The sequence below is a fragment of the Rhinoraja longicauda genome, chromosome 16 (genome assembly GCF_053455715.1).
Source record: "Rhinoraja longicauda isolate Sanriku21f chromosome 16, sRhiLon1.1, whole genome shotgun sequence".
Classification (NCBI taxonomy): domain Eukaryota; kingdom Metazoa; phylum Chordata; class Chondrichthyes; order Rajiformes; family Arhynchobatidae; genus Rhinoraja; species Rhinoraja longicauda.
Window position 1 is genome coordinate 26,051,395 of NC_135968.1, and position 12,091 is coordinate 26,063,485.

At 46.1% G+C, this 12,091-nt stretch overlaps 1 protein-coding gene across 1 annotated transcript in view; it reads left to right on the forward strand.

The window, feature by feature from the left end:
* Positions 1–12,091, forward strand: part of LOC144601380 (GDNF family receptor alpha-1-like) — a 177,529-nt gene that overhangs the window by 118,999 nt on the left and 46,439 nt on the right. The gene's annotated exons all lie outside the window — the stretch shown is intronic.

Here is a 12,091-nt window from a genome sequence, read left to right on the forward strand (position 1 = left end):
AGGAGTACTTTATTGCTGTTTTCTTTAATAACTAAATGCAGGCTTAACATCTTTTCTCCATTGTATATATGTGTGCCAAGAAATTGGGTGTGTTTGTAAGGTTTCTTGGTGCAATCAATGCTTTAAATTCACAGTTAAACAAACAAATCACACAAAGGGTGGTGGACGTATGGAACAAGCTGCCAGAGGAGGTAGTTGAGGCTGGGACTATCCCAACGTTTAAGAAACAGTTAAACAGGTACATGGATAGGACAGGTTTGTAGGGATATGGACTAAACGCGGGTAGCTGGGACTGGTGTAGCTGGGACATGTTGGCCGATGTGGCCACGTTGGAATGAAGGGCCTGTTTCCGTACTGTATCACTCTATGACCATGACTATCGACTTTGTAGGCCCCCCTCGGTCATGGCTGACCATGGATGATGCATCCTAGTTGTTGGCTACTTGCTCCAAACCTCAGGTAAAGCAACGTCGCTTATGGCTGAAGAGACCAATGTGGGAGTGACAGTCTCTGTCGCAAAGGTCACATTTGTTTGTGGGCTCTGGTCTGTTGAAGTTGCTACGCTCCTTTCTCCATGCCCACTTGTCTGCTGCTGCATTCATCAGTTTCTCTTCCCCCATTTTGAGATGTTGGTTCAGGGTACCTCTCCACCTCGTATGGTCAGCTGCAAGGCTCTCCCAGAACTCCACATCAATGTCGAGCGCCTTCAAATCTCTCTTGCAGACATCCTTGTAACGTAGCTGGGGCCGGCCGATGGTTCTCCTCCCAGATGTCAGCTCTCCATACAGGATGTCTTTTGGAATACGGCCATCCTCGGTGGACATGGCCCAGCCACCGCAGTTGGCACTGCCTGAGTAGAGTGTACATACTGGGAAGGTCAGTGCGAGACAGAATCTCGACATTGGACACTCTGTCTTGCCAGGATATACCCAGCGTACAGGGGATGCTTCTAAGGTGGGTGTTGAGTCTTCTCTCCAGTCTCGCATATGTAGTCCATGTCTCACTGCCGTACAGCAATGTGCTGTAGACTCAGGTGTTGTAGACTGCTATCGTTGTCTTCACTGTCAGCTTTGGGTTGGTCCACACTCGAGTTGTGAGGCGAGCGAGAGTTGTGGCCGCCTTCCCGATCCTCTTGTCAATCTCTGTCCAAGGAGAGGTTGTCGGTGATAGTGGAGCCGAGGTACGTGAACTGATGGACGCCGTCGATGGTGATGACAGGCTGTGCCTCGGTATCCTGCCCAAGCCTCCATCAGGCTGATGGTTAGCCCAAAGTCCTTGCAAGCCCGATAGAAGCGGTCCATCAGTGACTTTTGTTCCTGCTGGGAGTGGGACACATCTGTTGCATCATCGGTGAACAACATGTCTCTGATGAGAGCTTCATGTACTTTTGTTTTGGCTCTGAGGCGGGTGAGGTTGAAGAGCCTGCCGTCTGATCTAGTACGCAGGTAGATCCCCTCTGTAGCGGTGCCGAAGGCATGTTTCAGGAGCAGAGCGAAGAAAATCCCAAATAGTGTTGGAGCAAGGCGCAGCCCTGTTTGACGCCACTGCGGATGTCGAAGGGCTCCGAGAAACTGCCATTGAACTGCACTGTCCCCTTCATGTTGATGTGGAAGGATTCTATCAGGCTCTGCAGTTTTGGTGGGCAGCCAATCAATCAATGGCCTTTGCTGAGCTCTTCTACCATCGGTTCTCTGTCTAACTCATCCATGGTCGGCAGGCACTCGATGGCGTCATGGGCTGAGGAGGACACAGTGTTCTCTCTCGAGTAGAAGTCGGAGTAGTGTTCCACCCATCACTCCATCTGCTGGCATTTGTCTGTGATTACTTCCCCAGTGGAGGATTTGAGGGGGGCTGTCTTGCTCTGGACTGGTCCTAGTGCCTTCCTAATGCCATCGTACATTCCCCTGATGTTCCCTGTTATGACGGCCGTCTGGATGTCCTCACTAAGCTGTGTCCAGTACTCATTGGCGCAACGCCTGGCAGTCTGCTGAGCCTTGCTCCTGGCAGCCCTGAGGATCTGTAGGTTCTTCTCATTGGCTGACCGCTTGTATTTGGCTAGGGCAGCGTGCTTGGCTTCGATGCAGGAGTTATCTCGGTTGATTTGGCCTCAAACCAGTCGTGTGTCTTTGAGATCTTCTTCCCAAAGCCAGCCAAGGCTGTGCAGTGCGTGGTGTCTCGCAGAGTTTCCCACTTCTCTGATTCAGAGTCTCCAGGACACGAGGTGCCAAGTTCTCTCTCAAAAGCCTCTGCAAACTGTTGCACGAGGTCTGGATGGGGCATCTTGCGGACATTGATGCCGGGGTTCCCCTGCTTCTTGGTACGGTAGAACCTCTTTGGTTGCAGCCTGATCTTGCAACACACCAAGGAGTGGTCTGTGTTGCAGTCCGCACTGTGGTAGGAGCGTGTGTGGAGAACGTTCTTGAGGGCCGCAAGTCTGACTAGGATCAAATCCAGTTGATGCCAATGTTTTGAGCGTGGGTTTCTCCAGGAAACCTTGTGCTGGGGCTTTGTCTGGAAGTACGAGTTGGCAATGCACAGGTCATGGTAAGTGCACAGCTCGAGCAGTCGCTGTCCGTTCTCATTCATTTTGTCCACACCAAACTGCCCAAGGCAGGAAGACCACGATCCATAGCCTGCGCCCACTCTGGCATTGAAGTCATCCAAGAGAAAAAGCTCTTCCTTGCTGGGGATGCTGCTGATGATGGATGCGAGGTTCTCGTAGAACTCGTCCGTTGTGTCTGATGTGGAGGACAGTGTCGGGGCATACACACCCAAATTGAACAGTCTACAGCCTTTTAGGCAGTTGGTAGTGTTGCTGCCTCAAAGCACCAGAGACGCAGGTATGATACTGACATTGTGCCGTCTATGTGGAATTTGCATGTTTTCTCAATGACCATGTGGGATTCCTCTGGGTGCTTCAGTTCCTGCCCCCCCCCCCCCCCCCCCCCCCCCAATCACCACCATCAAATTAGTTTAAAGATTTCCGAATAATAGAGACACCGAATCAAATAAATGTGGAAACAAGCCTTTCAACCCAACTTGCCCACACCGACCAACATGTCCTATCTACACTAGCCCCACTTGCCTGCATTTGGCTCAGATCCCTCTAAACCTGTCCTATCCATGTACCTGTCCAATTTTTTTTTAAACGTTGTGATGGTACTTGCCTCATCTGGCAGCCATTCTTTCCACCCACCACCCTTTGTGTGAAAAAGTTACCCCTCAGGTTTTTATTAAATCTTTCCCTATCTTAATATCTAGCATGAATAAACATGCCTGCAAATATCTTGGTGCCTGTCCAGTTGTATTGTGACTAATCCTTCTTATACAGATCTTACCTGTCCTAAAAACAATCATACTGATCAAAGCACCAAAAGCCTTCCCTCCTGCACCAGCTCTTTAGCCACATATTCAGCTATCCTACCTTCCTGTTTCTACCTTCACTAGCTTGTGGCACAGGGAATAATCCTGAAAATATGCTCCTGGAAGTCCTGCTTTTTAATCTTCTGTCTAACTCCCTAATCTCTCTTTACAGGACCTCATCCCTCTTCCTGCCTACATCATTATTACTACCTATGTCAACTGCACCCTTTGGCTGTTCCCTTCAGAATGTTCTGTACGCAATCCGCCTCGTAACAAGGAGAGGCAACCTAACATTCTAGAGTCTCGTTCCCAGGCTACAGGAGCACGTCTGTTTCCCCTGCTAACAATTTCCCCACCACTACTCCAATTAACATTTCCCTCTCCTGCTGTGCTTCAGAACCAGTCGTGGTGTCACAAATGTGGCTGCTTCTGCTTTTATCTGAGGAGCCTTCTGTGCGGCAGTTTCCAAAACAGCACACCTATTTGAGAGAGGAATGACTACAGAAAATTCCTGCACAACCTGCCTGCATTTACTACCCCTTCTCGTGGTCACCTATCTCCTTTCTTGCCATGCCTTTGGCATGACCAACTCGCTGTATGTAACATCCATTACATTTTCCGCATCCCGGTTGTTCTATGGTGCATCCAGTGCAGCTCCAACACGGACAGAGCTTGTTGAATTTTGTCACCTAAGCTTTGAGTATCTTCTTTCAGTTCAGTCATGCTGTTAGACACAGCATCTCCTCACTGCCAGATCACTCTATGATATCATTAGCATTCACTGACAAAACAAATGTTTCCAAAACAATAATTAAGTAAAACAGCAGAAAAAAAAAGTTAAATATAAATGACGGTTGAATGAATTAGCTATCATGCTGACAGTCAGTGTAGTAATATATTAGGCACAACAGGAAGGTGTGTTTTTAATGCCTTCTCTTCACTAATTTTGTCCATCTGAATCAGGGCAATTAAAACATACTTAAATACTGGAGGTGGGAGAAGAGAAAATGTTCCTTGGGCATTCAGATTGCAGAATCCCCCCAAGGAGTAAACATATTTTTTATTCCTGATTCTGATAGAAAGAAAACTGAAGCCTCCATCTATCTATCAAAACCAAGTGACAATCTCTGCTGAGTTACCTATATCTTATGGAATACTCTGCAAACTTTTGATGTAGAAATCAAAGAATGAAAAATCACAGTGTTTGTGGTCAGTAGGACCATTAGATGTGTTAACACATTGACAAGCTCTCTGGTTGAAACCACTTCCTTTTCCATACCCTTAAAGTTGTCCCTCTTCAAATTTTTATCCAACAGGTCGTTGATCTGAAAAGTTAATTTGGTTTCTCCATCCATTAGAAGCTGCCTGACCTGCTAAATATTTCTTGCATTTTCCATTTTTCTATCAAATATTTATCCATTTTCTCTGAAACTGAATATTGAATCTGTTCTCACTCTGCTTGCTACCAGTATGTTCAAGATAAACACAACTACTTCCAGATCTTTTGCTCATTAACAAATCTATGTTAGGAGCAAAAAGCTGCAGATGATGGAAATTGGGGGAAAAAAGCAGGAAAATGCTGGAAGCATTCAATGGATCAAGCAGCTCCAGTGGATTGAGAAACAGAGTGAACATTTGAGATCACGAATCCTTCATCAGAACCAGAATAGTGTGGAAACAGGCAATGTTTACCTTGTGGAGAAGAGGAAGAGGTTTAGTTTAGTTTAGTTTAGTTTAGAGATACCGCATGGACACAGGCCCTTCGGCCCACCGAGTCTACACCGACCACCCATTCACACTGTTTCTATGTTATTCACTTTCTCATCAATTCCCTACGCATTAGGCACAATTTTACAAGAGGCCAATTAACCTACAAAAATGCATGTCTTTGGGATGTGGGAGGAAACCACAGGGAGAATGTGCAAATTCCATGGAGACAACACCCGAGGCCAGGATCAAACCTGGGTCTCTGGCATTGTCAGGCAGCAGCTCCACCATCTAGCCATTCTGCCACCCCAGTGTGGTGAAAACAGAGGGAATATCTACGATAGGTTCCAGATCAAAGTTGTCAATTACTTTACAAACTGGCAATGGCAGAAGAGAACGAAAAGAACAAATTGAAACAGAAAGGTACAGCCATGTGTGTGGAGAAAAAAATAACAAGAAAGGGTTGGTTACCTGAAATTGTTAAACTCATATTAAGCTCTAATGGCTGCTCCATGCCCAGACAGAAAGCAAGCTGTGGTTTCTCAAGGTTACATCAGGCATTGGTGGAATATTGTAGGAAGCCAAAAGCAGAGAGGCCAGGGTTGGAGTGGGACAGAGAATTAAAGTGAAAGGTAAACTGAAGGACTCCAGTAGTTCAAAAAGGCGCCTTACCACCAATGGCAATTACAAGTGGGCGAGAAGAAAAATAATTGATGCAATTTAAAACATTGTACTGTTACAATGAAGTCAAGGAGGCAGAAGCACTTGCTGGGATTGCACCAAGCATACCTGCAAATGAGAGACCAATGTGGTGAAGCTTCTCCACAGGAGTACGTGCATGCCAAGCAGTATAAACTACATGCAAGACACAGAGCAAAGCTATCTCAGTCAGCAGATCAGGTCAAAACTTTACAGTCTGGCCACTTCCAGTTGTGAATTGTACTACACTATTAAACAGCTAATGAGAGGAAGAGGCTCCAAGGAGATCCCCATCCTCAATGACAGTGAGACCCAGCATGCTATTTACAGGGCTAAGCTATTCTCAGACATGACCATGCAGATGTACTGCAAACTATCCATCTCAGCTTCTTCCTGAGATCCCTGACACCACAGGAGCCAATCTTCAGCCAATTTGATTGAATCCACATAATATGGAGAGATAGCTGTGAGCACTGAGAAGAGCGTGAGCTCTAGAACAGGACGACATCTGAGCTGTGGTACTGAAGGCCTGCACTCCAGAATCTACCATGCCTCGCGCCTAGCTGTTCCAATACAGTTATAACACGGGGGCCTACCCGATAAGGCCGGAAATTTGTCCTTTCCACAAAAAACAGGACACATCCAATCTGACTAATCATTGCCCACTCTCACTTACAAACAATATGATGGGAGCTGCCATCAACAGTCCTATCAAATGGCATCTATTCACCAACAACATGCTGGCCGTGCCCAGTTTAGGTTTTGCTAGGACAAGATGGCCCCATGAATCATCTTTGCATCAGTTCACACATGGATCAAGGAACTGACTTCCAGCAGTGAAACAAGAGTGATTACTCTTGACATCTGGGCAGCGTTTCATCAACTCTGGTAAAACTGAATTCAATGGGCAACAAGGGATAAACACCCCAGTTATTAAAAACATATCCTACAGCTCATCTGTAACCATGGCATTCTGGGCATGCCATTATACTTTCTAGGATTAGAGCTACGATAATGAACTAAGAGAATCATATCATGCCTGCCTTTACCCAATTATTTGTAGGTAGAGACAAAGACATGCATCCCTTGGCTTGTCAGAGATGATTAAACTGGGGAGACTATTGTTTGTGAAACATTGATAGCAATATGCTGTCTACAGCAAGACTTTTAGACTAGTCCCAGGTCAGGGATGATATTGTCAGCGGCTGTACTGTGAAATTTTAGCGCACTATTCCCTTCCAAACAAGGGCAGATAGCTGTCAAATCTCACAATCAGAATTTTCAAAGCTTCAAGCAGGTGAAACGCACATTGTTTGTCAGGACAAACTCCTTAATTTCCCCATGGAAACCAGCCGGCAACCACAAGACAGCCCTGCATTCTGTCTAATGTGAAAGCTTCACGGATGGAATTTGATTCCCGTAAAGGATTCATCCTTCATTTTCACCATTCCCCTCCATTGCATAACTGATTAGTAAATATAAAACATTTAAAACTAGTTAAAGAAGTGCCTTTAAAGTGTGCTCTGTGTTGTTGTGCAGGAAACACAGCAGCCAGTTTATAGACTGCAATGTCCCAGAGACACAGCATTTGCTTCAGTGGTGTGCATCGAACAAATTGAAAGCTCTTGATCTTTTACATTGTGCTGAACATGCAGGAATAACAATTCTGGTTACTACTACTGACTCCAGCTTTTTCATCTGAGCATTGAACAGCCAGCAATGGACCTTTGGGGTCAAGTTGGGGTGAAGCTAGGGTTGCCAACTGTCCCGTATTAGCCGGGACATCCCGTATATTGGGCTAAATTGGTTTGTCCTGTACGGGACCGCCCTTGTCGCGTATTAGGCCCGGGGGGGGGGGGGCTGTAGGTCCGGACACTGTAGGCCCGGACACCGTAGGTCCGGACATTGTCGGTCTGGACAGTGTGGGCCCAGACAGTGTCGGCCCGGGGGCCATTGTAGGCCCAGACAGTGTAGGTTCGGAAGCCTTGGCGCTGCCTAATGGAGGTTGCGTAGCAACCCGCCTCCCGGCCCGGGCAACCAGCATTGGTGGAGCGGGAGCATGTGGCCACTGGCTGGGTGAGGTCACGTGTGGCGCGGGGCGGGGACGTCACCTTGTCCCTTATTTGGGAGTGAGATAGTTGGCACCCCTAGGTGAGGCATGCACCTCAACCACTTTGTTAACATTGTTAACCGTGTATGTGGTTAACCTGTGGCTAACCTAAAGCACGGATCTCTGGACATGAAACTGAAATTGCTGACAGGCTGCCATGACATGCATATCTGAGTCCTGCAGCATCTGTAGATAGGATCAAGCCCCCAATTTGTAGGTAAAAATCGGATGTTACATCTGATCACGAGCACATACTATGTTCTCAGGCAATTCTGCAGGAGCAATGGTGACCTGGTTCCATTGTGCTGCTGTGGATGCTGGGATGACTGATGAGGCCTATGTGGGAACTACAGATCTTCCACAGAGGTGGCAGGGGAGGCCTGGCAGGTTGGGCAAGTGAGTGATTTGTTAGGTGCACTTTCTGTGTGCTCCTGTTACATAGTTCTCACTGTGATCCTGTGTGTTCTAGTGCATTTTGCAGTTCTAGGCATTCCCAAGAGTCTGTGGAGATGTCATACGTCTTCCAAGAAGCTTTTTTTAATGTGCATCTGGAAATCACTTCTTGTGACAGAGCTCAAATATGATGCATGTTTCAGAAGGCTAGTGTCAGGTATGTAAATAATGCGGCTTGCACCTTGGAAATGACCAATGTAATTTGGCAGTCAATGGTGGAAATGTTGGTCCAGGAAAGGCCATTGATGTTGGTTCACTCATCCATCCAGTTAATTTGGAGGATTTTACTTAGACAGTGTAGTGTGGTATCTTCTGTGTGCCTTGAGATGCCTGATGCAGGAAGCATATCAGAGGATGGTCTGCATCCACCAGTAGATCCCGAGTTTAATGTTGTCTGAGAACTTGATTTTCAAATAATCCTTTTCTCAATGTTTCATTGAATCAATGTTTAGTACATTGAAGGAGGTGGTGAAGATCATCCGAACCTCAGTGGTGAAGTTATGAGGTTAGCTAGCAATGTCTGCCTTGGAAATGTCCATGTATTCCAGGATCCAACCACAAACCTTTATTGTGAGAGAACAATGTTGTTCAGTGAAGCAGGTTAGTAGAGGACCTTAACCTTGCATCTGTTGAGTGCAAGGCCCACTCTTTCATATGCATCGGCAGTGGCTTGGAGCTTTGCCTCCATGTGCTTGCAGATGCAAGCATTACTTTTCTAATATAGCTTCATCACTGAGCTCATAAGCTAATATAGCTTCATCATATGGCGGCGCTGCCCTAGCAGCTGCGGCTTACCTGCGGTCCATTTGTCTTTGTGTTTTTGTTGTTTTTTTTTGTCTTAATTGTAGTTGTGATGTGGTGTTTTTGTGTTTGTGTACTATGTGTGTATGTGGGGGGGAGGGGGGGAACTGTAAAATTGTAAATAGGTGTCCCTTCCGAACGGAGACCCTACCTTTGTTTTCTGGGTGTTGTCTCCGTTCCTGCTGCGGCCTACCATCGGCCCAACTCCTGGAGCTGGCGGCCTCCAGGGCTCCGGTTCGCAGAGCCCGCAGACCGGACTTACCATCACCGGAGCCGGCCGTCCTCGAAGGCTGCGGGAGCGGCTGCGACTTGCCTTAGGCTCGGGCCGCGTGGATGCCGACGTCGGGAGCTCCGGCAGCGGCAGCGTGTTCGCCCGCCCCGGATCGCGGGGCTTGGGTCGCGGACATTTCACCGTCCGGCGCGGCCTAAAATATGCCGCGAGATTTTTCTCTGCTGGGCGGGGGCTTCAATGTCGGGAGCCACGACCGCCCCGACGTGCAGCAACAGCAGCAGCGTGTTCGCCCGCCCGGATCGGACTTATCATCGGCGGAGCCGGCCGTCTTCGGAGGCTGCGGGAGCGGCTGGGACTCGCCTTAGGCCAACCACAACAACCTGACCGCGGGAGAAGACGGCATGAGAAGGGAAAGACATTGTGGCCTTCCATCACAGTGAGGAGAGGACTGGAGGAGACTCACTGTGATGGATGTTTCTTTGATGGATGTTTCTTTTTTTGTGTGTTTTTGGGGTTGTGTAATTTTAATGCCTATTTAATGCTTTTATTGTTGGACTGTGGGTGACTGAATTTCGTCCAATATTGGATGACAAATAAAGCTATCTTGAATCTTGAATCACAGGCTCATAATTCTGCAGAATCATGACTATATGTTGAACAGCTCCCATTAATTCTCACTAGTTCCATTCTCCCAAGAAGTTTGTTCGAGATGAGGTGCAATATTGAAGCAAGGAAGATTTTAAAGAAATGCCAGGACAATGATGCAGCCTTGATTGCCTTCACTGAGATTCACTCTTGTTGACCTGTCGGTCAGGATCATGACACCTGATTTGCAACGCTCAGTCATGTTTAGGCTATTAAGCTGTAAACAAAAGAGAACAGCACAGTATCAGAATCACAATGGACAGATAACAGCAAAATACCACAGACCAGGGAATCCTAAATAAAACAGTAAGTGCTGGAAATTCTAAGCAGAATTCTAACCAGCATTTTCAGAAAGAGAAACAGATTTAGTATTGACAGTCAATTAAGTATTGCCAAACTTGGGGAAAATTGGAGATAAAACAAGATTTACTTGCAGAGAAGGGGAAGAATGCAAGGGAAGGTTTGTGAAATGGTATTGATCAGGAGGGGCTGAATTATGTCAGTAGTGTTGGAACCTGACAAATAATGAAAGCTTTATCTGGGCGGTGCAAATAGAAGAACAAGAGTGATATCTGAAAGTACTGGAAGAGTGCTGGAAATATTGGATACAACATTGTTTGTTTGTCTCAAAGTATTGAAATTATTGTTGAGCCCTGAAGACTATAATTTGCTAAATTGGAAGGCGAGGTTCTATTCCTGGACGTTAAGCTTCACTGAAAGAGTATGTTTAATTGTCATATGTACCGGCAACAGAACAATGGAATTCTTGTTTGCTGCAGGGTCACAGGCCCATTCACGTACTGCCCACAAATTCTAGATTCTTCATTAGCACGGCTGTCAAGGGTTATGGGAAGAAGGCAGGGGAATGGGGTTGCAAGGGAAAGATAGATCAGCCAGGTTTGAATGGCGCAGTAGACATGATGGGCCAAATAGCCTAGTTCTGCTCCTATCACTGATGAACATGAACAAATAAATAGATAATAATTAATGACAATAAATTAATAATCAGTAATACTAGGTAACTAAACTATAATAGTGCAAAACTAAAGTCTGTAGTACAATCAAAAAAGTCCACAGTAGATCATTGTTGCTGAGCTAGGATTGTGGTTAGTGTTGTGCATGGTTAAAGAGCCTGATGGTCGAGGAGCCATAAGGCAGGGAATTCAGCGTGGGTGTGGGATAGAGAATCAATAACAGGCAACGGGAGGTTTGGGATAACCCTTGTAGATTGAATTAAAACATTTTGCAAAGCAATCACCCAATCTGATATCAGAAGCCCATCTGAAATAGGTGAGAAGCTGCCTAGATATTCAACTTGGTGCCTTATGCAGTGAAGGTCCTAACTCTCATCAGATCAGGAGGTAGTTGCTGTCGAGGTCTATGAAGATCCAGAGTTAATCAAACTAGTGTGTTGTGCTTTATAGAACTTCCAATGTGACTTTCTATAAGTCAATGCGTATTACATTGCCAAAATGACGTGCAGAGGATGGGAATAACCAGTTCCTGATGATATGAATGTGGAAGCTTACTGGTAGGCTTTTACAGGATGCATTCTCTCCATGTTAAACAATCCATCTCTACTTATAAAGTGAAATACAATATCATAATCATTGTCTTCCGAGTTGTCCCAGACTTCCTGTCCCCAATTAAGTATTAAAATGAATAGGGATGTACAGTAATATAGCAAAGAGGAGGGTGCTCAGCTGATCTTCCCTGTACTGGCATCCATTAGTGCTAATGAATCCTGCAGACCTTTGAATATCTCTGTCTGCTGGCCAGCGATACAATCCTGGCACACATAGCTCTCTGCCAAATGCGTGGATTCACAATATCTGTTGTAATCATAGGAGTGCCATGAGGGGCAACTTTGCCTCATGATTTTTGAATGATAACATTTCAGTAACAAATGCAAACCTGAATGGAAACCATTGGTAAGCAGCACATTGCAATGGCTGTTTGAACATAGTATTGTAATCTAAGTGCCTGGAAGGTATCAAGCAGACCTGCTGTTGTACATGTTTCTTATTCTACTTTATGAATGATATATCTTCTGGCATCAGCATGACTTTTTCAGCACTGAA